This window comes from Mauremys reevesii, linkage group 3 (assembly GCF_016161935.1).
Source record: "Mauremys reevesii isolate NIE-2019 linkage group 3, ASM1616193v1, whole genome shotgun sequence".
NCBI lineage: Eukaryota > Metazoa > Chordata > Testudines > Geoemydidae > Mauremys > Mauremys reevesii.
In genome coordinates, this window is record NC_052625.1 from 178,664,637 (window position 1) to 178,692,603 (window position 27,967).

The following is a 27,967-nucleotide window of genomic DNA, read 5'->3' on the forward strand; positions in this document are numbered from 1 at the left end:
AATCTCATGGTCTGCTCCATGAGGTGTTTTCTTATTTGGAGCTCATGCCCTCCTGGGTTTGGGGAGGGAAGGAGTGACAGATTCTGTATTTAATGGAGATGTGAGCGTCACCAAAGCAATAAAGGCAGTGCTGGTGCTCATCGCTCACGGAGAAGGAGGAGGGACAGGAGATGCAATTCATGAACCCTGGCACAGACCTTGTCCATGAGGGGAAAAAACTCCAAGATAGGGAAAAAACTGAGCTAACTATACTAAATACTAAGACTACTAATACTAACCTACTAAAAATACTAAAAACTATTTACTATTTACTTACAGGTTGAGGAAAACAAAGGTAGCTATGGACACAGAGGATTCAGACTCAGGGCATGCAGTGGTAAGAAGGAACAGGAGAGGCTCTGGTCTGCACTGCCCATCACGCCCTCAGTTCAGAGCATGAGGAAGACAACTGCACCAGCATGGAACCAACAGACACTACTTGCTAAAATTCTCTGATCTCAGGCATATGGAGCGCATGTGTACCCATATGTGGAATGCACAAAGAGACCAGCATTCAGAGAAAAACAATCTCTTAGACACACTAAATCTGACTTAGGCCAGAAATACTGGTTAAAGTCAACAAAATCAAGAGTTCACCGGCTAAACCTTGTGACAGACCCAAACCAGTGGGGGTACAGAAGTCTGGTCCTATTAGTATCCAGGAAGTGGGCTTCGCCCGCCCACTGCTAAAGGACCTCCCCCCAGCCTAAGGGGAGGATCCACAGGGCCGGGACACTAACTAATTACGTGGGACAACCAATGAAAAAAACAGGAGCGGGAGTGAGGTCACAGGGCTAAACGAAGGGAACCAGATGGGGACACCGAGCAGAGAACCCCGGACAATGCCCACTGCTCCTCGAAGGCGTCAAGGGAGCCAGTGGACGCCGCCCAGAGGAACTCCGCCCGGATGCGTGAACGGACGGAGGAGCGGAAATAGGCCCCACAGTCGCAGGAAATCCCATCGGCCAACCTCCTCTCCCTGGTTTTATAGATGGCCAGTTTGGCCAGGACTAAGAGGAGGTTGACAAGGAGATCCCGCGACTTCGTGGGGCCACGGATAGGGAGTGCATAGACAAACAGGTGAGGGGAAAAGTGCAACCAAAAACGCAATAGGAGATCCAAGAGGAGCCGGAACAGGGGCTGCAACCTGGCACACTCTAAATAAACATGCGCCAGGGTCTCCTTCACGCCGCAAAGGGGCAGGTGTTGGGGACAGGGTAAACCGCCAAGTACACGCCCGTGCTCACGGCCCGTGAAGGAGCCGCCAACTGACATCCCGGCGGGCCTCGGGACTAGGGCAGAATACAGGCTGGCCCACGGGCTCCTCACCCTCGAGAGGTGGCAGGAGGTCCCGCCATTTCGTGTCGGGCGGGGGCGAGGGTGAGGTAGTGAAGCGTGTGGAGCACGAGCGTGTACAGATGTTTCCTAGGCGCGGTCTGGAACAAAACCGGCTGCAGATCGGGCAGCCGGCTTGCAGTGAAAGGGCGAAGGGGGTGAGTGGGGCTACGGGGCAGGGGCCCGATAAAAAGATTCACAGGGCCCGGGGTGGAAGATGGGCGGGGCGTGCCCTCTCGCAGGACCCGGTCGAGGTAAACCCGAGCAGCGGGCAGTAAAGCGGCCTTCACCTCCTGAAGTACGCGCCGGGGGGTACGAAGGCTGGAGAGCCCCATGCGCTGAGCGAGCGACAGGGGATCCAGCCAGTCTCCCCGGTCGTAGTCCAGGAGGTCTCCGACCCTGGTGACTCCTGCCAAGACCAGCCTCTGGCGCACCGCGGGGGACTCCGCCACCTGCACACGGAGCTGGGGGTTGTGTAGCAGGGGCTCCGCGAGGAGATCGACCCCCACGGTGGCCGCCACGGACCTGGTCATTGAAAAGAGCTTCCAGGTCCGGAGGAGGTCTTGGTAGAAGACCGGCAGCCCAGAGAGGTCTCGCGGAAGACCTCTCGGATGGAGAGAAAAGAGCTGCCGGTCGTATCGGAGCCCTCGGAAGCGGCGGAGGAAGGTGTGTGCCAATACGCTCCACGCCGGACTATCCGCACCGTACAGGAGCCTCTGCAGGGCCTGGAGGCGGAAGACATGGACCTGAGTGCGCAAGCACTTCAGGCCCTGTCCCCCCTCCTCCAGGGGCAGGTGGAGGACCCCTGCAGAGACCCAGTGCGTTCCTGGCCAGAAGAACTCCAGAACCGCCGTCCGGAGGTTGGCCAGGAAATCCGGGGCCGGGACCAGGGTGTTGAGCCGGTACCAGAGCATGGACAGGACCAACTGATTCAGCACCAGCGCCCTCCCCCGAAGAGAGAGGCACCGGAGTAGTCCTGTCCATTTCCGGAGCCGCGCCCTCACCCCGCCCTCTAAACCATGCCAGTTCTCTGGCGGAGACGGATGCGTGGCAGAAAGGTAAACGCCGAGATAGAGCAGCGGACCCGCGCTCCACCGGATGGCCTGAAGCGCGGGTGGGAGGGAGCTCGCCTGCCACCCGTCCCCTACCACCAGGCCAGAGCTCTTGACCCAGTTGACCCGGGCGGAGAGGCCGCGAATAAATGGCCTGGCAAGCCTCCACCGCGCCAAGTCGCCCGGGTCCTGGACCACGAGGAGCACATCGTCGGCGTCGCCGACAGGACCAGCCGCAGCTCCGGCTCCCGGAGCACCAACCCGTCAACCTCCGGCGGAGGAGACAGAGGAAGGGCTCGATCGCCAGAGCGTACAGCTGACCGAGAGGACACCCTGCCGTACTCCTCGCCCAAAGCTGACCGGCTCGGTCAGGGTCAGTTGAGCCTGACCAGACACTCCGGAAGCGTACAGCACCGGAGAAAACCCACAAACTGGGGTCCGAAGCCTAACGCTTGCAGAGTGCCCAGGAGATACCTGTGATCCACCCTGTCGACGCCTTCTCCTGATCCAGGGACAGGAGGCGAGCGACAGACCATCCCTACACCCTAATTCCAGAAGGTCCCGGACCAGATACAAGTTATCAAAGATCGTGCGGCCGGGGCGGTGTAGGTCTGGTCCGGGTGGACCACGTCCGCCAGCACGGACCCTAGCCGAATCGAAATGGCCTTCGCAATGATTTTATAGTCCGTGCTGAGGCGAGATGGGGCGCCAATTCCGTAAATCGCGGAGGTCCCCCTCTTCGGCAATAAAGCGAGCACGGCTCGCCTGCACGAAAGAGGAGGACCCGCTCCGCAAAGACTCGGCCCAGGCGGTGACTAGGTCTGGGCGAGGGCGTCCCAGAACAGCGGTAGAACTCCACGGTCAGCCCGTCCATGCCCGGAGATTTATTGGTGGGCATGCGGCGGAGGGCTTCGAGAACTCGGCCAGAGTGAGAGGCAGCTCTAGCCGGTCGATCGCCCGCGTGACCGTTGGGAGTCCGTCCCAGAGCACTGTGCAAGCGTTAGGATCGGTCGGATCCGGGAGAAAAGAGCCGCGTAGAAGGCCCTGGCCCTCCCGCAGATCTCCGCCGGATCCGTGAGGGTGCCGTCCTCCGCCAGGAGGCAGGTGGCGTGCTTTTGGCCCCCTCCTTTTCTCCAGGGCGTAGAAGAAGCGGGAGCATGATCCATCTCGAAGGAGGCGGATGCGGGATCGAACAAAGGCACCCGGGCTCGATGATCCTCGAGGCCCGGGCTCCTCCGCTTCTCGGCACGCTCCGCAGAGGGATGGATCCTCGGGGCTGGCGGCCAGACGCCTCTCCAGCTTCAAAACCTCCCGTTCCAACTGCTCTATCGCCGCATCTCTCCGTCAGCTGGCGCCCCGGGTGTAGTCGCGGCAGAAGAGCCGGGCGTGCACCTTCCCCAGGTCCCACCGTCGCCGCGCCGAGGGAAAGGCGCGTCTCTGCCCTCGCCAGGCCCGCCAGAACTCCCGGACGGACGCCACGAAGCCACGTCCTCCAGCAAACTATTATTAAAATGCCAGTAGGCTGGCCCGGCCTCTCGGCGCAGAGAGGCCGTCACGGTGGCAAGGTGGTGATCAGAAAGGGGCCGGCGAGCGCTGGAGGAGTGGGCTCATGAAAGGTGGAAAGCGTGACAGATAAATGCGGTCCAGCCGGGAGTGGCGCGACCGATGGGCCTCCACCCGGACGAAGGTGAAAGTCGAGGCGTCGTCCGGGTGGTGGGTTGCGCCAGACGTCCACCAGGAGTGGCGTTCGACGATCTCCCAGAGGGCGTCCGCTGCGGCGGGCACTGCTCGGTCCCGAGCGGTCCCGTTCCTCGAGGTGGTGTTAAAGTCCGCCCAGGACCAGGCACTCACGAGGATCCAGGGAGCTGAGGAAGGCGGGCGCCTGCCGATAAAACGCAACCTCTCCGGGCCCGATGTCGGGCATAGGCGTTGATGAGATTAACCACAAGCCCCTCCATGCGGACCCGGAGGTGCAGCAGGCGGCCCGGCACCGCCTCGGCAACCCCCAGCACCTTGGGCCGTAGGTCGGGGGAGAACAGGGTCGCCACTCCCGCCGAGCGAACCGAGAGGTGGCTAAAGTAGACCCTGTCCCCACTCCAGCCGCCAGCTAGCTTCAGCGGCCGGATCCGTATGGGTCTCCTGCAGGAAAACCACAGAGTACCCCGACCCGAAGGAAGGAGAGCACCTGGCTCCTGCGGGACCCATCCTACAGCCCGGGTGTTCAAAGTGGCAAAGATGATCGTCGCCATGAGGAGTGCTGGGGATCCTCGCTGGCAGACACGCCCACGGCCTCCGTCGGGCGCGCAGCAATCCGTGACCAAACCCGTGGGTGAGGAGAGTCACAGAAGAGGCAGACCCGCCGGTAGGTCGCGCGGCCTGCTTCCCGGTCCCCTTACCCTCCTATGAGGGCCTTTGCGACCGGAGGATTAGATGGAAATCCCCCCACCGCTGGAGCGCGAGTTGGACTTTGTTACGGGAGCCACGGACGTCCTCAAGGAACGCCCGCAGCTCCTCCCTCAGCGCATGGGGGGGCGGGGTAACGGACCGATGACCGTCCCCAGCGGGGCCCGTCACAGCCCGTGGCCCACCAAGGCGGGCAGGCAGGGGCAGACCCTCGGCGTGGCGTCCGATGGGCGGCGCCCGCGCGGCCCGCCCGCTCCCCAGTTCAACAGGGGCGGCGGAAGGAGAGCAGCAGCCCCTGATGGGTCAGAGCAGGGAAAAACAACTAAGGCCGCACCTGGGAGTATCCCGAGGCGGCAATGGCATCACGGGAGGTGGAGGACAAGAGTAGGGCAAGGGTCGGTTGGCCCACACCCAAGAGGGACACCCCTGGGAATCGGGTCCGGGCAGCGGGCATCGGCCGTCGCCTCGATGGGCTCGGCGGCCGTCAGCGGTGCCACCGCAGCCGGGATGATGGAGGATCCCAGGGGACCCTCAGAGGCAGGAGCAGAAGCGGCAGTCAGGGGAGGGGAAACCGGGGACAGGGGGACCGAGGTGAGGTCACTCAGATCGAGGCCCGCTAGTAAAGGGTCATCCTCCCCCTGCGTAACCGGGGTCAGACCCAGGGCCTCGATCTCCTCGTAGATGGAGGGGAGATTGCCGTCCGCCACCCCGGGGCCCTCCCCGCCAACACCCGAAGCGACGCCCACCCCAGTCCTTGCGGAGGCTGCGGACGGCAAGCGAGCAAGGGGGGCTCCCTCGAGGGCTTCCTCAGGAAGGGACCCTGGAGGAGGGGCAGTATCACCGTCCGGTGCTGCCACGTCGCGCCCAGCCGGCACCACAAAACGGGCGTCGTCGGGGGGCAAGGCGGAAGGCTCATCATCAGAGACCCCCTTCCTGCTCTTCCGGGGGGCCTCCGAATCTGAAAGATGTAATGGGACCGGAGCCTTCCGCTTGCCCCGCTTCCCCTGCACTAAAGACCAGCCCTCCATGGCATCATCCAGGGGCTGGCTAACAGGGGTCAGGTCTGGGGGCAAGGGCAGCGGCAGGGACTCGGGAGGCAACGGAGGGCAACAGGAACGAGGAGGAGTCTCCTGGGGCGGGCCCTCTCCCACGCTCGGCGTTATCTCCGCCACACCCTCCTCCACAGCGGTGGACTGAGAAGGAGGAGGGGCAGCTTCAGGCGCTGGGCAGCTAGGGGCACTGGCGGTGACGGGGCCGGCGCCATACCGGGGCTCGGGGGTCCCGGACGCTCCTCCGTGCCGGGCCAAGGGGCAGTCCCTCCGGACGTGCCCCATCGCCCGGCAGAGGTAGCACCGGGCCTCCCCCGTTGAATAATGCACCCGGTAGCGGGCTCCCTGGTAGGGGACCACAAAGGACCCCTCGGCGCCTCTCCGTCACGTGCCGCGGCGGCAGTTGAAGCTGCACTTGCCGGCGGAACGAGAGGGCGTGACGGAGGCGGGGTCCTTGCAGCCCAACGGAGAGGGCTGATGACAGAAATAGGGCGCCCCAGGGCAGAAAGGGCGGGCAGCAGGGCGGCATTGGGCAGGAAGGGAGGGACGGAGGTCAGGACCAAGCGGACCCCCAGGTCTTCCAAGGGCTCCAGGGGCACAAACACGCCCCCCACCGCCAGACCCGTCTCTACCGCTTCCTGGGCGGCGGCCTCCGACGCCAGGAAGAAGACCACCTTCCCGTACATTTTGGAGGCCGCCACAATGGCCGTGGGCCCCACTACCCTCGCCAACGCCCTCACATAGGCTTCGACGTGGGCGAGGCGGGCACCAGGAGGCAACGGACGCCGTGCTTCCTAGTCAAGGTGGGAAAGGGGCCCGGCCGCTAGAGATGGTAGTGGGCGGCAGGCGGAGGAGTAGCGGCAGGCGGGGCGCCGCCACCTGGGCATATGCCCTGGGGCCGGGGAGGACACCTGCGGAGCTGGTAGAGGAACAGCGGGGAGGATGCGCGGCGGTACCGGGACCACGGCAGCGGGGTAGTCCCGCCATGGAGGGCCTGGTCTTTATAGCTGGGCCTTACCCTTCTTCCCACCCGACCTTTCCGACCGGCTGGGGCTCCTCCGAATCGGAAGGGGCGAAGGGCGTGGCAGCAGCGGACGTCTCCCGATACTCACCGTTGCGGTGCCCCAGCGGGCAGTGGCAGGTAAACCCGGCAGCGGCGGTCGAGGTAGAGGCTCGGGATTGGACACGGGGTTTCGGGAGGAGGTGGTGGGAGCATCGCGAGGTCTCCCCGCCGCGTCCCCGCCATAACGAGGCGGGAAGGGGACAAACAGCGAGGAGGGGAGGAAAGGAGGCGACCACCCCTCCCGCTAGGCTGCAGGCAGGGGAGGAGGGTGCCAAAAGGGAAGGCTAAAGGGGCGTGGGGAGCAAGCAAGGACCCAGGGGCGGGAGGGAGGCAGGCCACCGACCCAGAGGAATTCGGCTCCTCTAGTTGCACTAGGGGACCAGGGGCTAACAACATTGGGGGTGCAGTGAACAAGGGCAAACTCAAATGGGGAAGGGCACAAGCGCACGGGAGGGCATGGGCGCACGAGGAGGGGCCAATCAGGGCTGGGGATCACAGGGCCGGGGAAAATCAAACTAGGAACAGGGCAGTGGGACCACGGGGCTAGCTGCAGGGCTGGGGCAGGACAGTCAGGGCCACAGAGGAAATGGGTGGGGCAGACAAATGTGGCAAAGGAGAGGGGCCAGGCCAAGGGGTGGGGTGGGGGTGGGGCGCGCCCACGGGCACTTGTGCAAAAGTCAATGCAGCTGGCTGCTGCTGCAGGCCCAAATGGTGGAGGTGGGCGTGGCAAGCCAGGTGAGCAGCTCAGTCCCAGAGGCAGGAGAATGAGGCAGATGGAAAAACGCCAGCGGGAGTGGTGGAGGGGGCAACGACGGTGGTGGGGCGAAGGGGACACAGATGGACCGGGGCAGGCTCCACGCCACACCCCAGTGTCCCAACAGACACAGTCCAAGCCCCCACCACAAGAGCACAGTCCGAAAAATACTCAGTCCTTAGGTGCCCCCTCCACGGTGGCCTTCAGAGTCTCTACGAGGTCCTCCAGCAGCAGCAGGCAGCACTCTCCTTCTCCTCGGGGATCCAGCAGCTCCCAGCAGCTAACACAGCAGCTCCAGCAGCTCCAGGTGGTGGTCTGGTGGCTAGGCAGGAGGACCCGCCCAGAAGATGGTGGTGGTGGCTTCCTCAGCAACAAGGCCTGGAGCTGGGGTCCTCACTCCCCTCCTCTGGGAGTGGGCCAGCAGCCCAAGGGGCTGTGGGTGGAGCAACAGCAGCAACTGGGTGGTCCTATTAGTATCCAGGAAGTGGGCGGGCGAAGCCACTGCACTACTGAGACCTCCCCAGCCTAAGGAGAGGATCCACAGGTCCGGGACACTAAGTAAGTACGTGGGACAACTAATGAAAAAACCAGGAGCGGGAGTGAGGTCACAGGGCTAAGCAGAGGGAACCAGATGGGGACACCGAGCAGAGAACCCGGACAACGCCCACTGCTCCTCGAAGGCGTCAAGGAGCCAGTGGGCGCCGCCCAGAGGAACTCCGCCCGGATGCGTGAGCGGACGGAGGAGGCGGAAATAGGCCCCACAGTCGCAGGAAATCCCATCGGCCAACCTCCTCTCCCTGGTTTTATAGATGGCCAGTTTGGCCAGGACTAAGAGGAGGTTGACAAGGAGATCCCGGGACTTCGTGGGGCCACGGATAGGAGTGCATAGACAAACAGGTGAGGGAAAAGTGCAACCAAAAGCGCAATAGGAGATCCAAGAGGAGCCGGAACAGGGGCTGCAACCTGGCGCACTCTAAATAAACATGCGCCAGGGTCTCCTTCACGCCGCAAAGGGGCAGGTGTTGGGGACAGGGTAAACGCGCCAAGTACACGCCCGTGCTCACGGCCCCATGAAGGAGCCGCCAACTGACATCCCGGCGGGCCTCGGGACTAGGGCAGAATACAGGCTGGCCCACGGGCTCCTCACCCTCGAGAGGTGGCAGGAGGTCCCGCCATTTCGTGTCGGGGCGGGACGCGAGGGTGAGGTAGTGAAGCGTGTGGAGCACGGCGTGTACAGATGTTTCCTTGGCGCGGTCTGGAACAAAACCGGCTGCAGATCGGGCAGCCGGCTTGCAGTGAAAGGGCGAGGGTGAGTGGGGCCACGGGGCAGGGGCCCGATAAAAGATCCACAGGGCCGGGGTGGAAGGTGGGCGGGCGTGCCCTCGCAGGACCGGTCGAGGTAAACCCGAGCAGCGGGCAGTAAGCGGCCTTCACCTCCTGAAGTACGCGCCGGGGTGTGAAGGCTGGAGAGCCCCATGCGCTGAGCGGCGTCAGGATCCAGCCAGTCTCCCGGTCGTAGTCCAGGAGGTCTCCGACCCTGGTGACTCCTGCCAAGACCAGCCTCTGGCGCACGCGAGACTCCGCCACCTGCACGGAGCTGGGGTTGTGTAGCAGGGGCTCCGCGAGAGATCGACCCCACGGTGGCCGCCACGGACCTGGTCGTTGAAAAGAGCTTCCAGGTCGGAGGAGGTCTTGGTAGAAGACCGGCAGCCCAGAGAGGTCTCGCGGAAGACCTCTCGGATGGAGAGAAAGAGCTGCCGGTCGTGTCGGAGCCCTCGGAGGCGGCGGAGGAAGGTGTGTGCCAATCGCTCCACGCCGGACTACCCACACTGTATAGGAGCCTCTGCAGGGCCTGGAGGCGGAAGGCGTGAACCTGAGTGCGCAGGCACTTCAGGCCCTGCCCCCCCTCCTCCAGGGGCAGGTGGAGGACCCCTGCAGAGACCCAGTGCGGTCCTGGCCAGAAGAACTCCAGAACCGCCGTCCGGAGGTTGGCCAGGAAATCCGGGGCGGGACCAGGGTGTTGAGCGGTACCAGAGCATGGACAGAACTAATTGATTCAGCACCAGCGCCCTCCCGAAGAGAGGCACCGGGTAGTCCTGTCCATTTCGGGCCGCGCCCTCACCGCCCTCTAAACCATGCCAGTTCTCCGGCGGAGGCGGATGCGTGGCAGAAAGGTAAACGCCGAGATAGAGCAGCGGACCCGCGCTCCACGGATGGCCTGAAGCGCGGGTGGGAGGAGCTCGCCTGCCACCCGTCCCTACCACCAGGCCAGAGCTCTTGACCCAGTTGACCGGGCGGAGAGGCCGCCGAATAAATGGCCTGGCAAGCCTCCACCGCGCCAAGTCGCCGGGTCCTGGACCACGAGGAGCACATCGTCGGCGTGCGCCGACAGGACCAACCGCAGCTCCGGCTCCCGGGCACCAACCCGTCAACCTCCGGCGGAGGAGACAGAGGAAGGGCTCGATCGCCAGGCGTACAGCTGACCGAGAGGACACCCCTGCCGTACTCCTCGCCCGAAGCTGACCGGCTCGGTCAGGGTCAGTTGAGCCTGACCAGACACTCCGCGAGCGTACAGCACCTGGAAAACCCACAAACTGGGGTCGAAGCCTAACGCTTGCAGAGTGCCCAGGAGATACCGTGATCCACCCTGTCGAGCGCCTTCTCCTGATCCAGGGACAGGAGGCGAGCGACAGACCATCCCTACACCCTAATTCCAAAGGTCCCGGACCAGATACAAGTTATCAAAGATCGTGCGGCCGGGGCGGTGTAGGTCTGGTCGGGTGGACCACGTCCGCCAGCACGGACCCTAGCCGAATCGAAATGGCCTTCGCGCAATGATTTTATAGTCCGTGCTGAGGAGCGAGATGGGGCGCCAATTCCGTAAATCGCGGAGGTCCCCCTCTTGGCAATAAAGCGAGCACGGCTCGCCTGCACGAAGAGGAGGACCCGCTCGCAAACTCGGCCCAGGCGGTGACTAGGTCTGGGCGAGGGCGTCCCAGAACAGCGGTAGAACTCCACGGTCAGCCCGTCCATGCCCGGAGATTTATTGGTGGGCATGCGGCGGAGGGCTTCGAGAACTCGGCCAGAGTGAGAGGCAGCTCTGGCGGTCCGGTCGCCAGCGCTGACCATCGGGAGTCCGTCCCAGAGCACTTTGCAAGCGTTAGGATCGGTCGGATCCGGGAGAAAAGAGCCGCGTGAAGGCCCTGGCCCTCCGCAGATCTCCGCCGGATCCGTGAGGGTGCCGTCCTCCGCCAGGAGGCAGGTGACATGCTTTTGGCCCCCTCCTTTTCTCCAGGCGTAGAAGAAGCGGGAGCCGCGATCCATCTCCCGAAGGAGGCGGATGCGGGATCGAACAAAGGCACCCGGGCTCGATGATCCTCGAGGGCACGGAGCTCCTCCCGCTTCTCGGCACGCTCCGCAGAGGATGGATCCTCGGGGCTGGCGGCCAGACGCCTCTCCAGCTTCAAAACCTCCCGTTCCAACTGCTCTATCGCCGCATCCCTCCGTCGGCTGGCGCCCGGGTGTAGTCGCGGCAGAAGAGCGAGCGCGCACCTTCCCAGGTCCCACCATCGCGCGCCGAGGAAAGGCGCGTCTGCCCTCGCCAGGCCAGCCAGAACTCCCGGAAGGGCGCCACGAAGCCCGTCCTCCAGCAAACTATTATTAAAATGCCAGTAGGCTGGCCCGGCCTCTCCGGCGCAGAGAGGCTGTCACGGTGGCAAGGTGGTGATCAGAAAGGGGCCAGCCGAATGCTGGAGAGTGGGCTCGTGAAAGGTGGAAGCGTGACAGATAAATGCGGTCCAGCCGGGAGTGGCGCGACCGATGGGCCTCCACCGACGAAGGTGAAAGTCGAGGCGTCGTCCGGGTGGTGGTCGCGCCAGGCGTCCACCAGGGAGTGGCGTTCGGCGATCTCCGGAGGGCGTCCGCTGCGGCGGGCACTGCTCGGTCCCGGCGGTCCCGTTCCTCGAGGTGGTGTTAAAGTCCCGCCCAGGACCAGGCACTCACGAGGATCCAGGGAGCCGAGGAAGGCGGGCGCCTGCCGATAAGCGCAACCTCTCCGGGCCCGATGTCGGGCATAGGCGTTGATGAGATTAACCACAAGCCCCTCCATGCGGACCGGAGGTGCAGCAGGCGGCCCGGCACAGCCTCGGCAACCCCAGCACCTCGGGCCGTAGGTCGGGGAGAACAGGTCGCCACTCCGCCCGGCGAACCGAGAGGTGGCTAAAGTAGACCCTGTCCCCCACTCCAGCCGCCAGCTAGCTTCAGTGGCCGGATCCGTATGGGTCTCCTGCAGGAAAACCACAGAGTACCCCGACCCGAAGGAAGGAGAGCACCTGGCTCCTGCGGACCCATCCTACAGCCCGGGTGTTCAAAGTGGCAAAGATGATCGTCGCCATGAGGAGTGCTGGGGATCCTCGCTGGCAGACACGCCCACGGCCTCCGTCGGGCGCGCAGCAATCCGTGACCAAACCCGTGGGTGAGGAGAGTCACGGAAGAGGCAGACCCGCCGGTAGGTCGCGGCCTGCTTCCCGGTCCCCTTACCCTCCCTATGAGGGCCTTTGCGACCCGGAGGATTAGATGGAAATCCCCACCGCTGGGCGCGAGTTGGACTTTGTTCACGGGAGCCACGGGCGTCCTCAAGGCGCCCGCAGCTCCTCCCTCAGCGCATGGGGGGGCGGGGTAACGGACCGATGACCGTCCCCCAGCGGGGCCCTGTCACAGCCCGTGGCCCACCAAGGCGGGCAGGCAGGGGCAGACCCTCGGCGTGGCGTCCGATGGGCGGCGCCACGCGGCCCGCCCGCTCCCCAGTTCAACAGGGGCGGCGGAAGGAGCAGCAGCCCCTGATGGGTCAGAGCAGGGAAAAACAACTAAGGCCGCACCCTGGGAGTATCCCGAGAGGCGGCAATGGCATCACGGGAGGTGGAGGGACAAGAGTAGGGCAAGGGTCGGTTGGCCCACACCCAAGAGGACACCCCTGGGAATCGGGTCCGGGCAGCGGGGCATCGGCCGTCGCCTCGATGGGCTCGGCGGCCGTCAGCGGGTGCCACCGCGGCCGGGATGATGGAGGATCCCAGGGGACCCTCAGAGGCAGGAGCAGAAGCGGCAGTCAGGAGGGAAACCGGGGACAGGGGACCGAGGTGAGGTCACTCAGATCGAGGCCCGCTAGTAAAGGTCATCCTCCCCTGCGTAACCGGGGTCAGACCCAGGGCCTCGATCTCCTCGTGGATGGAGGGGCGATTGCCGTCCGCCACCCCGGGGCCCTGCCCGCCAACACCCGAAGCGCCGCCCACCCCAGTCCTTGCGGAGGCTGCGGACGGCAAGCGAGCAAGGGGGCTCCTCGAGGGCTTCCTCAGGAAGGACCCTGGAGGAGGGGCAGTATCACCGTCCGGTGCTGCCACGTCGCGCCCAGCCGGCACCACAAAACGGGCGTCGTCGGGGGGCAAGGCGGAAGGCTCATCATCAGAGACCCCCTTCCTGCTCTTCCGGGGGGCCTCCGAATCTGAAAGATGTAATGGGACCGGAGCCTTCCGCTTGCCCCGCTTCCCCTGCACTAAAGACCAGCCCTCCATGGCATCATCCAGGGCTGGCTAACAGGAGTCAGGTCTGGGGGCAAGGGCAGCGGCAGGGACTCGGGAGGCAACGGAGGGGCAACAGGAACGAGGGAGGAGTCTCCCTGGGGCGGGCCCTCTCCCACGCTCGGCGTTATCTCCGCCACACCCTCCTCCACAGCGGTGGACTGAGAAGGAGGAGGGGCAGCTTCAGGCGCTGGGCAGCTAGGGGCACTGGCGGTGACGGGGCCGGCGCCATACCGGGGCTCGGGGGTCCCGGACGCTCCTCCGTGCCGGGCCAAGGGGCAGTCCCTGCGGACGTGCCCCATCGCCCGGCAGAGGTAGCACCGGGCCTCCCCCGTTGAATAATGCACCCGGTAGCGGGCTCCCTGGTAGGGGACCACAAAGGACCCCTCGAGCGCCTCTCCGTCACGTGCCGCCGGCGGCAGTTGAAGCTGCACTTGCCGGCGGAACGAGGGCGTGACGGAGGGCGGGTCCTTGCAGCCCAACGGAGAGGGCTGATGACAGAAATAGGGTGCCCCAGGGCAGAAAGGGCGGGCAGCAGGGCGGCATTGGGCAGGAAGGGAGGGACGGAGGTCAGGACCAAGCGGACCCCAGGTCTTCCAAGGGCTCCAGGGGCACAAACCGCCCCCACCGCCAGACCCGTCTCTACCGCTTCCTGGGCGGCGGCCTCCGGCGCCAGGAAGAAGACCACCTTCCCGTACATTTTGGAGGCCGCCACAATGGCCGTGGGCCCCACTACCCTGCCAACGCCCTCACATAGGCTTCGGCGTGGGGCGGCGGGCACCAGGAGGCAACGGACGCCGTGCTTCCTAGTCAAGGTGGGAAAGGGGCCCGGCCGCTAGAGATGGTAGTGGAAGCGGCAGGCGGAGGAGTAGCGGCAGGCGGGGCGCCGCCACCTGGGCATATGCCCTGGGGGCCGGGGAGGACACCTGCGGAGCTGGTAGAGGAACAGCGGGGAGGATGCGCGGCGGTACCGGGACCACGGCAGCGGGGTAGTCCCCGCCATGGAGGCCTGGTCTTTATAGCTGGGCCCTTACCCTTCTTCCCACCCGACCTTTCCGACCGGCTGGGGGCTCCTCCGAATCGGAAGGGGCGAAGGGCGTGGCAGCAGCGGGCGTCTCCCGATACTCACCGTTGCGGTGCCCCAGCGGGCAGTGGCAGGTAAACCGGCAGCGGCGGTCGAGGTAGAGGCTCGGGATTGGACACGGGGTTTCGGGAGGAGGGTGGTGGGAGCATCGCGAGGGTCTCCCCGCGCGTCCCCGCCATAACGAGGCGGGAAGGGGACAAACAGCGAGGAGGAGGGAAAGGAGGCGACCACCCCTCCCGCTAGGCTGCAGGCAGGGGAGGAGGGTGCCAAAAGGGAAGGCTAAAGGGCGTGGGAGCAAGCAAGGACCCAGGGGCGGGAGGAGGCAGGCCACCGACCCAGAGAAATTCGGCTCCTCTAGTTGCACTAGGGGACCAGGGGCTAACAACATTGGGGGTGCAGTGAACAAGGGCAAACTCAAATGGGGAAGGGCACAAGCGCACGGGAGGGCATGGGCGCACGAGGAGGGCCAATCAGGGCTGGGGGATCACAGGGCCGGGGGGAAAATCAAACTAGGAACAGGGCAGTGGGACCACGGGGCTAGCTGCAGGGCTGGGGCAGGACAGTCAGGGCCACAGAGGAAATGGGCGGGGCAGACAAATGTGGCAAAGGAGGGGCCAGGCCAAGGGGTGGGGGTGGGGCGCCCACGGGCACTTGTGCAAAAGTCAATGCAGCGGGCTGCTGCTGCAGGCCCAAATGGTGGAGGGGGGCGTGGCAAGCCAGGTGAGCAGCTCAGTCCCAGAGGCAGGAGAATGAGGCAGATGGAAAAACGCCAGCGGGGGTGGTGGAGGGGGCAACGACGGTGGTGGGGGCGAAGGGGACACAGATGGACCGGGGCAGGCTCCACGCCACACCCCAGTGTCCCAACAGACACAGTCCAAGCCCCCACCACAAGAGCACAGTCCGAAAAATACTCAGTCCTTAGGTGCCCCCTCCACGGTGGCCTTCAGAGTCTCTACGAGGTCCTCCAGCAGCAGCAGGCAGCACTCTCCTTCTCCTCGGGGATCCAGCAGCTCCCCAGCAGCTAACACAGCAGCTCCAGCAGCTCCAGGTGGTGGTCTGGTGGCTAGGCAGGAGGGACCCCGCCCAGAAGATGGTGGTGGTGGCTTCCTCAGCAACAAGGCCTGGAGCTGGGGTCCCTCACTCCCCTCCTCTGGGGAGTGGGCCAGCAGCCCCCCCCCAAGGGGCTGTGGGTGGAGCAACAGCAGCAACTGGGTGGTCCTATTAGTATCCAGGAAGTGGGCGGGCGAAGCCCGCCCACTACTAAAGGACCTCCCCCCAGCCTAAGGAGAGGATCCACAGGTCCGGGACACTAAGTAAGTACGTGGGACAACTAATGAAAAAAACCAGGAGCGGGAGTGAGGTCACAGGGCTAAACGAAGGGAACCAGATGGGGACACCGAGCAGAGAACCCCGGACAACGCCCACTGCTCCTCGAAGGCGTCAAGGGAGCCAGTGGACGCCGCCCAGAGGAACTCCGCCCGGATGCGTGAACGGACGGAGGAGCGGAAATAGGCCCCACAGTCGCAGGAAATCCCATCGGCCAACCTCCTCTCCCTGGTTTTATAGATGGCCAGTTTGGCCAGGACTAAGAGGAGGTTGACAAGGAGATCCCGGGACTTCGTGGGGCCATGGATAGGGAGTGCATAGACAAACAGGTGAGGGGAAAAGTGCAACCAAAAACGCAATAGGAGATCCAAGAGGAGCCGGAACAGGGGTTGCAACCTGGCGCACTCTAAATAAACATGCGCCAGGGTCTCCTTCACGCCGCAAAAGGGGCAGGTGTTGGGGACAGGGGTAAACCGCGCCAAGTACACGCCCGTGCTCACGGCCCCATGAAGGAGCCGCCAACTGACATCCCCGGCGGGCCTCGGGACTAGGGCAGAATACAGGCTGGCCCACCGGGGCTCCTCACCCTCGAGAGGTGGCAGGAGGTCCCGCCATTTCGTGTCGGGGCGGGGCGAGGGTGAGGTAGTGAAGCGTGTGGAGCACGGCGTGTACAGTTGTTTCCTGGGCGCGGTCTGGAACAAAACCGGCTGCAGATCGGGCAGCCGGCTTGCAGTGAATGGGCGCGGGGGGTGAGTGGGGCCACGGGGCAGGGGCCCGATAAAAAGATCCACAGGGCCCGGGGTGGAAGGTGGGCGGGGCGTGCCCTCTCGCAGGACCCGGTCGAGGTAAACCGAGCAGCGGGCAGTAAGCGGCCTTCACCTCCTGGAAGTGCGCGCCGGGGTGTACGAGGCTGGAGAGCCCCATGCGCTGAGCGGCGTCAGGGGATCCAGCCAGTCTCCCGGTCGTAGTCAGGAGGTCTCCGACCCTGGTGACTCCTGCCAAGACCAGCCTCTGGCGCACGCGAGACTCCGCCACCTGCACACGGAGCTGGGGTTGTGTAGCAGGGGCTCCGCGAGGAGATCGACCCCACGGTGGCCGCCACGGACCTGGTCGTTGAAAGAGCTTCCAGGTCGGAGGAGGTCTTGGTAGAAGACCGGCAGCCCAGAGAGGTCTCGCGGAAGACCTCTCGGATGGAGAAGAAAGAGCTGCCGGTCGTATCGGAGCCCTCGGAGCGGCGGAGGAAGGTGTGTGCCAATACGCTCCACGCCGGACTACCCACGCTGTATAGGAGCCTCTGCAGGGCCTGGAGGCGGAAGACGTGAACCTGAGTGCGCAGGCACTTCAGGCCCTGCCCCCTCCTCCAGGGGCAGGTGGAGGACCCTGCAGAGACCCAGTGCGTTCCTGGCCAGAAGAACTCCAGAACCGCCGTCCGGAGGTTGGCCAGGAAATCCGGGGCCGGGACCAGGGTGTTGAGCCGGTACCAGAGCATGGACAGAACTAATTGATTCAGCACCAGCGCCCTCCCGAAGAGAGGCACCGGAGTAGTCCTGTCCATTTCGAGCCGCCCTCACCCCGCCCTCTAAACCATGCCAGTTCTCCGGCGGAGACGGATGCGTGGCAGAAAGGTAAACGCCGAGATAGAGCAGCGGACCCGCGCTCCACCGGATGGCCTGAAGCTCGGGTGGGAGGAGCTCGCCTGCCACCCGTCCCTACCACCAGGCCAGAGCTCTTGACCCAGTTGACCCGGGCGGAGAGGCCGCGAATAAATGGCCTGGCAAGCCTCCACCGCGCCAAGTCGCCCGGGTCCTGGACCACGAGGAGCACATCGTCGGCGTGCGCCCGACAGGACCAGCCGCAGCTCCGGCTCCCGGGCACCAACCCGTCAACCTCCGGCGGAGGAGACAGAGGAAGGGCTCGATCGCCAGAGCGTACAGCTGACCGAGAGGGGACACCCCTGCCGTACTCCTCGCCCGAAGCTGACCGGCTCGGTCAGGGTCAGTTGAGCCTGACCAGACACTCCGCGGAAGCGTACAGCACCTGGAAAACCCACAAACTGGGGTCGAAGCCTAACGCTTGCAGAGTGCCCAGGAGATACCCGTGATCCACCCTGTCGAACGCCTTCTCCTGATCCAGGGACAGGAGGCGAGCGACAGACCATCCTACACCCTAATTCCAAAAGGTCCCGGACCAGATACAAGTTATCAAAGATCGTGCGGCCGGGGCGGTGTAGGTCTGGTCGGGTGGACCACGTCCGCCAGCACGGACCCTAGCCGAATCGAAATGGCCTTCGCAATGATTTTATAGTCCGTGCTGAGGAGCGAGATGGGGCGCCAATTCCGTAAATCGCGGAGTCCCCCTCTTCGGCAATAAAGCGAGCACGGCTCGCCTGCACGAAAGAGGAGGACCCGCTCCGCAAAGACTCGGCCCAGACGGTGACTAGGTCTGGGCGAGGCGCCCCAGAACACGCGGTAGAACTCCACGGTCAGCCCGTCCATGCCCGGAGATTTATTGGTGGGCATGCGACGGAGGGCTTCTGAGAACTCGGCCAGAGCGAGAGGCAGCTCTAGCCGGTCCCGGTCGCCCGCGCTGACCATCGGGAGTCCGTCCCAGAGCACTTTGCAAGCGTTAGGATCGGTCGGATCCGGGGAGAAAAGAGCCGCGTAGAAGGCCCTGGCCCTCCCGCAGATCTCCGCCGGATCCGTGAGGGGGGTGCCGTCCTCCGCCAGGAGGCAGGTGACATGCTTTTTGGCCCCCCTCCTTTTCTCCAGGGCGTAGAAGAAGCGGGAGCCGCGATCCATCTCCCGAAGGAGGCGGATGCGGGATCGAACAAAGGCACCCCGGGCTCGATGATCCTCGAGGGCACGGAGCTCCTCCCGCTTCTCCCGGCACGCTCCGCAGAGGGATGGATCCTCGGGGCTGGCGGCCAGACGCCTCTCCAGCTTCAAAACCTCCCGTTCCAACTGCTCTATCGCCGCATCCCTCCGTCGGCTGGCGCCCCGGGTGTAGTCGCGGCAGAAGAGCCGGGCGCGCACCTTCCCCAGGTCCCACCATCGCCGCGCCGAGGGAAAGGCGCGTCTCTGCCCTCGCCAGGCCAGCCAGAACTCCCGGAAGGACGCCACGAAGCCCACGTCCTCCAGCAAACTATTATTAAAATGCCAGTAGGCTGGCCCCGGCCTCTCCGCGCAGAGAGAGGCTGTCACGGTGGCAAGGTGGTGATCAGAAAAGGGGGCCAGCCGAATGCTGGAGGAGTGGGCTCGTGAAAGGTGGAAACGTGACAGATAAATGCGGTCCAGCCGGGAGTGGCGCGACCGATGGGCCTCCACCCGGACGAAGGTGAAAGTCGAGACGTCGTCCGGGTGGTGGTTGCGCCAGACGTCCACCAGGGAGTGGCGTTCGACGATCTCCCGGAGGACGTCCGCTGCGGCCGGGCACTGCTCGGTCCCCGAGCGGTCCCGTTCCTCGAGGGTGGTGTTAAAGTCCCCGCCCAGGACCAGGCACTCACGAGGATCCAGGGAGCCGAGGAAGGCGGACGCCTGCCGATAAAAACGCAACCTCTCCGGGCCCGATGTCGGGGCATAGACGTTGATGAGATTAACCACAAGCCCCTCCATGCGGACCCGGAGGTGCAGCAGGCGGCCCGGCACAGCCTCGGCAACCCCCAGCACCTCGGGCCGTAGGTCGGGGGAGAACAGGGTCGCCACTCCCGCCGAGCGAACCGAGAGGTGGCTAAAGTAGACCCTGTCCCCCCACTCCAGCCGCCAGCTAGCTTCAGTGGCCGGATCCGTATGGGTCTCCTGCAGGAAAACCACAGAGTACCCCCCGACCCGAAGGAAGGAGAGCACCTGGCTCCTGCGGAGACCCATCCTACAGCCCCGGGTGTTCAAAGTGGCAAAGATGATCGTCGCCATGAGGAGTGCTGGGGGGGATCCTCGCTGGCAGACACGCCCACGGCCTCCGTCGGGCCGCGCAGCAATCCGTGACCAAACCCGTGGGTGAGGAGAGAGTCACGGAAGAGGCAGACCCGCCGGTAGGTCGCGGCGGCCTGCTTCCCGGTCCCCTTACCCTCCCCTATGAGGGCCTTTGCGACCCGGAGGATTAGATGGAAATCCCCCCACCGCTGGAGCGCGAGTTGGACTTTGTTACGGGAGCCACGGACGTCCTCAACGCCCGCAGCTCCTCCTCAGCGCATGGGGCGGGTAACGGACCGATGACCGTCCCCAGCGGGCCCCCGTCACAGCCCCGTGGCCCACCAAGGCGGGCAGGCAGGGGGCAGACCCTCGACGTGGCGTCCGATGGGCCGACGCCACGCGGCCCGCCCCGCTCCCCAGTTCAACAGGGGGCGGCGGAAGGAGAGCAGCAGCCCCTGATGGGTCAGAGCAGGGAAAAACAACTAAGGCCGCACCCTGGGGAGTATCCCGAGAGGCGGCAATGGCATCACGGGAGGTGGAGGGGACAAGAGTAGGGCAAGGGGTCGGTTGGCCCACACCCAAGAGGGACACCCCCTGGGAATCGGGTCCGGGCAGCGGGGCATCGGCCGTCGCCTCGATGGGCTCGGCGGCCGTCAGCGGGGTGCCACCCGCAGCCGGGATGATGGAGGATCCCAGGGGACCCTCAGAGGCAGGAGCAGAAGCGGCAGTCAGGGGAGGGGAAACCGGGGACAGGGGGACCGAGGTGAGGTCACTCAGATCGAGGCCCGCTAGTAAAGGGTCATCCTCCCCCTGCGTAACCGGGGTCAGACCCAGGGCCTCGATCTCCTCGTAGATGGAGGGGAGATTGCCGTCCGCCACCCCGGGGCCCTCCCCGCCAACACCCGAAGCGACGCCCACCCCAGTCCTTGCGGAGGCTGCGGACGGCAAGCGAGCAAGGGGGGCTCCCTCGAGGGCTTCCTCAGGAAGGGACCCTGGAGGAGGGGCAGTATCACCGTCCGGTGCTGCCACGTCGCGCCCAGCCGGCACCACAAAACGGGCGTCGTCGGGGGGCAAGGCGGAAGGCTCATCATCAGAGACCCCCTTCCTGCTCTTCCGGGGGGCCTCCGAATCTGAAAGATGTAATGGGACCGGAGCCTTCCGCTTGCCCCGCTTCCCCTGCACTAAAGACCAGCCCTCCATGGCATCATCCAGGGGCTGGCTAACAGGGGTCAGGTCTGGGGGCAAGGGCAGCGGCTTAGGGACTCGGGGAGGCAACGGAGGGGCAACAGGAACGAGGAGGAGTCTCCTGGGCGGGCCCTCTCCCACGCTCGGCGTTATCTCCGCCACACCCTCCTCCACAGCGGTGGACTGAGAAGGAGGAGGGGCAGCTTCAGGCGCTGGGCAGCTAGGGGCACTGGCGGTGACGGGCCGGCGCCATACCGGGCTCGGGGTCCCGGACGCCCGTGCCGGGCCAAGGGGCAGTCCTCCGGACGTGCCCCATCGCCCGGCAGAGGTAGCACCGGCCTCCCCGTTGAATAATGCACCGTAGCGGGCTCCTGGTAGGGGACCACAAGGACCCCTCGGCGCCTCTCCGTCACGTGCCGCCGGCGGCAGTTGAAGCTGCACCTGCCGGCGGAACGAGAGGACGTGACGGAGGGCGGGGTCCCTGCAGCCCAACGGGAGAGGGCTGATGACAGAAATAGGGTGCCCCAGGGCAGAAAGGGCGGGCAGCAGGGCGGCATTGGGCAGGAAGGGAGGGACGGAGGTCAGGACCAAGTGGACCCCCAGGTCTTCCAAGGGCTCCAGGGGCACAAACACGCCCCCCACCGCCAGACCCGTCTCTACCGCTTCCTGGGCGGCGGCCTCTGACGCCAGGAAGAAGACCACCTTCCCGTACATTTTGGAGGCCGCCACAATGGCCGTGGGCCCCACTACTCGCCAACGCCTCACATAGGCTTTCGGCGTGGGCGAGGCGGTCACCAGGAGGCAACGGACGCCGTGCTTCCTAGTTAAGGTGGGAAAGGGGCCCCGGCCGCTAGAGACGGTAGTGGAAGCGGCAGGCGGAGGAGTAGCGGCAGGCGGGGGGGGCCGCCGCCACCTGGGCATATACCCTGGGGGCCGGGGGAGGGACACCTGCGGAGCTGGTAGAGGGAACAGCGGGGAGGGATGCCGCGGCCGGTACCGGGACCACGGCAGCGGGGTAGTCCCGCCATGGAGGGCCTGGTCTTTATAGCTGGGCCCTTACCCTTCTTCCCACCCCGACCTTTCCGACCGGCTGGGGGCTCCTCCGAATCGGAAGGGGCGAAGGGCGTGGCAGCAGCGGACGTCTCCCGATACTCACCGTTGCGGTGCCCAGCCGGGCAGTGGCAGGTAAACCGGCAGCGCGGTCGAGGTAGAGGCTCGGGATTGGACACGGGGTTTCGGGAGGAGGGGTGGTGGGAGCATCGCGAGGTCTCCCGCCGCGTCCCCGCCATAACGAGAGCGGGAAGGGGACAAACAGCGAGGAGGGGAGGGAAAGGAGGCACCACCCTCCCGCTAGGCTGCAGGCAGGGAGGAGGGTGCCAAAAAGGGAAGGCTAAAGGCGTGGGGAGCAAGCAAGGACCCAGGGGCGGGAGGGAGGCAGGCCACCGACCCAGAGGAATTCGGCTCCTCTAGTTGCACTAGGGGACCAGGGGCTAACAACATTGGGGGTGCAGTGAACAAGGGCAAACTCAAATGGGGAAGGCACAAGCGCACGGGAGGGGCATGGGCGCACGAGGAGGGGCCAATCAGGGCTGGGGATCACAGGGCCGGGGGGAAAATCAAACTAGGAACAGGGCAGTGGGACCACGGGGCTAGCTGCAGGGCTGGGGCAGGACAGTCAGGGCCACAGAGGGAAATGGGTGGGGCAGACAAATGTGGCAAAGGAGAGGGGGCCAGGCCAAGGGGGTGGGGGTGGGGGGCGCGCCCACGGGCACTTGTGCAAAAAGTCAATGCAGCTGGCTGCTGCTGCAGGCCCAAATGGTGGAGGTGGGCGTGGCAAGCCAGGTGAGCAGCTCAGTCCCAGAGGCAGGAGAATGAGGCAGATGGAAAACGCCAGCGGAGTGGTGGAGGGGCAACGACGGTGGTGGGGCGACGGGGGACACAGATGGACCGGGGGCAGGCTCCACGCCACACCCCCAGTGTCCCAACAGACACAGTCCAAGCCCCCACCACAAGAGCACAGTCCGAAAAATACTCAGTCCTTAGGTGCCCCCTCCACGGTGGCCTTCAGAGTCTCTACGAGGTCCTCCAGCAGCAGCAGGCAGCACTCTCCTTCTCCTCGGGGATCCAGCAGCTCCCCAGCAGCTAACACAGCAGCTCCAGCAGCTCCAGGTGGTGGTCTGGTGGCTAGGCAGGAGGGACCCCGCCCAGAAGATGGTGGTGGTGGCTTCCTCAGCAACAAGGCCTGGAGCTGGGGTCCCTCACTCCCCTCCTCTGGGGAGTGGGCCAGCAGCCCCCCCCAAGGGGCTGTGGGTGGAGCAACAGCAGCAACTGGGTGGTGGGGGGGAAATCTACTAGCCAGCCAGCAAGCAGACAGCAGAGAAAGGGGGTGGGTGGTGGCGTCTAGCCCAGCCAGGGGAGCAGCCAGAGCAGCAGCAACAGCAGCAGCGAGGGCCCAGCAGGAACAGCAGCAGCAGCAGCCCTCTCCCTCCTACCCTCTACAGCAGAAGAGTCAAAGGGAGAGCTTCTAGCCACTGGAGACAGAGGTTTCTGTTCCCTGAGTGACCAGAGCAGGGGCTGCACTAGAGTAATCAGGAACCTGCTAGAACCAATTAAGGCAGACAGGCTGATTAGATCACCTGCAGCCAATCAAGGCAGGCTAATCAGGGCACCTGGGTTTAAAAAGGAGCTCACTCCAGTCGGGGGAGGCACAAAGCTGGAGCTAGAGCTGAGGAAGTGTGTGAGGAGCTGGGAGCAAGAGGATGTGCTGCTGGAGGACTAAGGAGTACAAGCGTTATCAGACACCAGGAGGAAGGTCCTGTGGTGAGGATAAAGAAGGTGTTTGGAGGAGGCCATGGGGAAGTAGCCCAGGGAGTTGTAGCTGTCATGCAGCTGTTACAGGAGGCACTATAGACAGCTGCAATCCACAGGGCCCTGGGCTGGAACCCGGAGTAGAGGGTGGGCCCGGGTTACTCCCAAACCTCCTAACTCCTGATCAGACACAGGAGGAGTTGACCCAGACTGTGGGGAAGATCACTGAGGTGAGCAAATCTGCCAATAAGCGCAGGACCCACCAAGGCAGAGGAGGAACTTTGTCACAACCTCTTGTGTCCAATACTGGATTTGAGAGCAACAAATTAGGTGAGGTAACTCTGTTTATTGGACCATCTTCTGTTGGTGGAAGGTACAAGGTTTCTAGTTTCAGAGGTCTTCTTCAAGTCTCGGGAAGGAAGCCAGAGGGTCTGAGCTAACTACACATTAGAACAGATTATTAAGCATAAGGGGTTAATACATGCTATAGAAGGCCACTTAAAATGAAGTGGGCAATTAAGAGTTAGCAGGCAAATTGCTGTAATGAGCCATAAAACCAGTGTCTCTGTTGAGTCCATGGTTTTCAGTGTCTAGCAGAGTTATGAATTTAAGTTCCCAGTCTATTGAAGACATTGTGCAAGTTTCTTTTGAGAAAAATGTTTATCCATGGGTGATAGGGTGTTTTTTGTTTTATCATTTTTTGGGTGAGTTTATTTGAGAACATAGTCTGATTTCACCCACATAATTGTAGTTGGGAAATTTCATGCCTTGGATGAGATATACCATATGCTGTGATAGGCACATGTAGGACCCATGAATCTTGAAAGATGTGGTTGTGGGGGCTATTGATCATCATAGCAGTGGAGAGATGTCTGTAGGTTTTGCATCTGTTGTTCTGCCAAGGTGTAGTGCTGCTTTAAGTTGGTGTGTCCTGGTCTGTGGGGAGCTTGCTTCTGAAGATGAGCTTGGAGAGGTTGGGGGGCTATTTGAAGATCAGAAGAAGGGGTTCGGGAAAGATTTCTTTCACGTTGATGGAGACCACATCAAATATGGATTGTAATTGTTTGATGATTCTCCATATGACTTCAGTATAGCTGTGTGGTTAGTGGTTTGTTTTTTCCCCTTGTATCGAAGAAGGTTTTCCCAGGATATTTGGGTGGCCCTTTCAATGATGTGATCTACTTCTCTCATTCTTGTTTAGTGAAGGCTGTTTTAAGTGTGGTCACGTGTGTATCCTGGATTTTCTCTTCTGAGCAAATTCTTTGGTGTCAGCGTTTAGGTCTTCTGTCCAGTGGATTTAACAAATCATGCAGCGTGCATGCAAATTTACAGTTAGACGAAACATTGAGACATTTATTTTTGTTAACAGAGAAAACTGCATTACCCACTAGTCCTCAGCCTTGAATCAGTGGCAAACGCAAGAGTGCCCCTCAAATCATAAAAATCAACATATAAGATGTAAGAAGTTAGCTGACCTGAAGGCATAGTAGCTGGGCTCTGAATCATCTCTATCTGAAGTAAGGGAGTTCCTTACTAAACACAAAAACAACCACTCCACAGTGTTGCCAAGTCTAGCAATATTATCATTAGCCTTGTGATATTTGATGTTTTTCTTAAAGCCCTGGCTTCATGTGATTTTGCGAGAGTCTCAGCTTTCTTTCTTTCTTTCTTTCTTTCTTTCTTTCTTTCTTTCTTTCTTTCTTAAAAAGCAAGTCTCTAGCTCTCATGTTTGTGGGTAAAAATATTGAAAACATGATCTGAGTGAAGTCTAACAGCTCAGAAACCAGAAAGAAAGAAAAAGAACCATAAATTTGTCATTTTTAAGTTAACCCCATGGTTTTTAAGCTAAACTCATGATTATCCAGGACTTGAGTTATGACTTTTGAATGTTTGGTGTTGATATGACTGATTCCAGCTGATCTGGGAGAAGAGCTCATGAGTTATCAACAATGTCTTGTCTACCTTGCCTCATTTAGCAGGATAGAGATTACATCAGCTGAGGGGCATAATGCAGGGAGACTCGGGCCTGGTCTACACTGGAGGTGGGGGGCGGGAATCGATCTAAGTTACGCAACTTCAGCTACATGAATAACATAACTGAAGTCGACATACTTAGATCAACTTACCGTGGTGTCTTCACCGCAGTAAGTCAACTGCTGCCACTTCCCCGTCAACTATGCCTGCGCCTCTCACCGAGCTGGAGTACAGGAGTAGATGGGAGAGTGCTCGGGGGTCACTTTATTGTGTCTAGACTAAACGCAATAAAGCGACCCCCGCTGGATTGATCACTGCCCGCCGATCCAGCAGGTAGTGTAGACATACTCATAGAAGGGAGGGGGATTCTCAGCCCTTCACAGAGATGTGTTTTGTAGGTTCCTTTCCAGGGATAAAGGAGAGACAAGACAGAAGGGGAGGGAGAATCAAATCAGTATCTTGGATGTCTGTATACTAATGCAAGAGATATGGGGAATAAGCAGGAAGAACGCAAAATGCTAATAAATAAACACAGCTATGACATAGTTGGCATCACAGAGACCTGGTGGGATAATACACCTAACTGGCATATTGGTATAGAAGGGTACAGCTTGCTCAGGAAGGGAAAAAAGGGAGGAGGAGTTGCCTTATATAGTAAAAATGTATACACTTGGACTGAGATTGAGATGGAAATAGGAGACAGACTTGTTGAAAGTCTATGGATAAGGATAAAAGGGGTAAAAAACAAGGGTGATGTCATGGTAGGGGTCTACTACAGACCACCTAATCAGGAAGAAGAGGTGGATGAGGATTTTTTTAAACAGCTAACAAAATCATCCAAAGCACAGGACTTGATGGTGATGGGGGACTTCAACTACCCAGACAACTGTAGGGAAAATAACACAGCAGGGTACAGATTATCCAATAAATTCTTGGAATGTATTGGGGACAATTTTTTACTTCAGAAGGTTGAGACAGCTACCAGGGGAGAAGCTGTTCTAGATTTGATTTTGACAAATAGGGAGGAACTGGTTGAGAATTTGAAAGTGGAAGGCAGCTTGGGTGAAAGTGATCAAGAAATGATAAGAGTTCATGATTTTAAGGAATGGTAGGAGGGAGAATGCAAAATAAAGACAATGGATTTCAAGAAGGCAGACTTTAGCAAACTCAGGGAGCTGGTAGGTAAGATCCCATGGGAAGCAAGTCTAAGGGGAAAAACAATAGAAGACAGTTGGCAGTTTTTCAAAGAGACATTATTAAGGGCACAGGAGGAAACTATCCCACTGCATAGGAAAGAGAGGAAGTATGGTAAGAGACCACGGTGGTTTAACCAGGAGATCTTCAATGATCTACAAATCAAAAAAGAGTCCTACAAAAAGTGGAAACTAGGTCAAATTACAAAGGATGAATATAAACAAATAACACAAGTAGGTAGGGACAAAACCAGAAAGGCCCAGGCACAAAACGAGATCAAACTAGCCAGAGACATAAAGGATAACAAGAAAACATTCTACAAATACATTAGAAGCAAGAGGAAGATGAAGGACAGAAAATAACAGAAAATGTGGAAATGGCAGAGGTGCTTAATGACTTCTTTATTTCAGTTTTCACCAAGAAGGTTGGTGGTGATTGGATGTTTAACGTAGTGAATGCCAGTGAAAATGAGGTAGAAACAGAAGAGGCTAAAATAGGGAAGAACAAGTTAAAAATTACTTGGACAAATTAGATGTTTTCAAGTCATCAGGGCCTGATGAAATGCATCCTAGAATACTCAAGGAGCTGACCGAGGAAATATCTTAGCCATTAGCGACTATCTTTGAGAAGTCATGGAAGACAGGAGAGATTCCAGAAGACTGGAAAAGGGCAAATATAGTGCAATATATAAAAAGAGAAATACGGACAACCCAGGAAATTACAGACCAGTCAGCTTAACTTCTGTACTCGGAAAGATAATGGAGCAAATAATTAAGCAATCAATTTGCAAACATCTAGAAGATAATAAGGCGATAAGTAACAGTCAGCATGGATTTGTCAAGAACAAATCATGTCAAACCAACCTGATACCTTTCTTTGACAGGGTAACGCCTTGTGGTTGGGGGGAAGTGGTAGACGTGGTATATCTTGATTTTAGTAAGGCTTTTGATACTGTCTCGCATGACCTTCTCATAAACAAACTAGGGAAATGCAACCTGGATGGAGCTACTATAAGGTGGGTACAAAACTGGTTGGCAAACCATTCCCAGAGAGTAGTTATCAGTGGTTCACAGTCATGCTGGAAGGGTATAATGAGTGGGGTCCCGCAGGGATCAGTTCTGGGTCCGGTTCTGTTCAATATCTTCATCAATAATTTAAATAATGGCATAGAGAGTACATTTATAAAGTTTGCGGACAATACCAAGCTGGGAGGGGTTGTA